General features: G+C 48.9%; 1 pseudogene; it reads left to right on the top strand.

Moving 5' to 3' along the window:
- Window positions 1–985: 985 nt before the first annotated feature.
- On the top strand, window positions 986–1,103 carry LOC124607887 (annotated as a pseudogene).
- The last annotated feature ends 503 nt before the right edge of the window (window positions 1,104–1,606 follow it).

Here is a 1,606-nt window from a genome sequence, read left to right as displayed (position 1 = left end):
TTTCGTAGAGCGAACGGTTTTATATGACCGTTAAGTATGGAGTTATTACATTAGCATATTCTGAAAGGAACCTAGCTGGTATACAGGCTGGACCAGAAGACTTGCTTTCATTAAGTGATTTAAGTTGCTTCACTACTCCGAGGATATCTACTTCTACGTTACTCATGTTGGCAGCTGTTCTCGATGCGAATTCTGGAATGTTTACTTTGTCTTCTTTTGTGAAGACATTTCGGAAAATGCCGCAGTTTCTGAAAACAACGCACTACCAATGACCAAATGAAGATTTATTGCTCTGACCGCGATGACTCTTGACTTCTTCACGGTCCAGTCAAGTCAATGTGAAGACCGCCTACGTTCGGCGTCAACATGCAGTAATCACTCACACACGGCAAGTGGCAGCACTAGCAGTGGAGGGTATATAGAGCGTGTCGCGGCGGCGCGGAAAAGAGAGCAGTCGTTGTCGTAATGCCTAAACGCAGCGATTTATCTGATATCCAAAAGGGCATGATCATTGGCTTTCGGCGCTGTCCAAAACTGGAACCGAGGCAACTCTGGTGCATCACGGGCCATAAATTAGAGAATGAACAGCGGTTGCGGAGATGTGATTGATGTGAAACTGTTGAGCAACTGACCGCTCACATCAACCAAGAGGCTACCAACAATGTCTCCTCAAAGACTGTTCAGCAAACGTTGCTGCGTATGGGTCTCCGCAGCAGGCGTCTGGTCTGATTGGTGTTCATCAGAGATGAAGTCTGGAATTTGCACGCCAATACCACAACAGGAGGTCTACTAAGTGGCAGCAGTTGGTTTTTTTCTGATGAGTCACATTTTACGCTCCATCGGCGTGAAACGTCTGAAAGCAAACACCTTGCAACAATCGTCGGAAGAGTCCAGGCCGGAGGAAGGAATATTATGGTCTTGGGAATGCTTTCGTGGTATTCCCTTGGTGATCTCGTTATTTTGGAAGCCACATTTACTCAGCCTAGGCAACGGCCTTGCCGCAGTGGATACACCGGTTCCCGTGAGATCACCGAAGTTAAGCGCTGTCGGGCGTGGTCGGCACTTGGATGGGTGACCATCCAGGCCGCCATGCGCTGTTGCCAGTTTTCGGGGTGCACTCAGCCTCGTGATGCCAATTAGGAGCTACTCGACCGAATAGTAGCGGCTTCGGTCAAGAATGCCATCATAACGACCGGGAGAGCGGTGTACTGACCCCATGCCCCTCCTATCCGCATCCTCCACTGAGGATGACACGGCAATCGGATGGTCCCGGTAGGCCACTCGTGGCCTGAAGACGGAGTGCCTTTTTTTTACATTTACTCAACCTAAGTATATATCTGTCCTTTGGGACCACGTCCACCACCATATACTGTTGGTTTTTCCTTGGCGCGATAGCATCTACCAATCAAACAATTCAATATGTCACATAAGCACGCAGTGTACGTTGCGTGTTTCAAAGAATACCAGTATGAGTTTACCGTACTCCTCTGGCCACCAGACTCCCCGGATTTAAACCCAATCGGAAAACTGTGGGACCACATTGATCGGGTTGCTCAAGCCATGGATCCTCACATGAGAAACCTAGCACAGCTGGCCATTGCACTGG

The sequence above is a fragment of the Schistocerca americana genome, chromosome 3 (genome assembly GCF_021461395.2).
Source record: "Schistocerca americana isolate TAMUIC-IGC-003095 chromosome 3, iqSchAmer2.1, whole genome shotgun sequence".
Taxonomy (NCBI): Eukaryota; Metazoa; Arthropoda; class Insecta; order Orthoptera; family Acrididae; genus Schistocerca; species Schistocerca americana.
The sequence above is the reverse complement of the archived record's forward strand: the minus strand, read 5'-3'. Positions and strand labels throughout refer to the sequence as shown.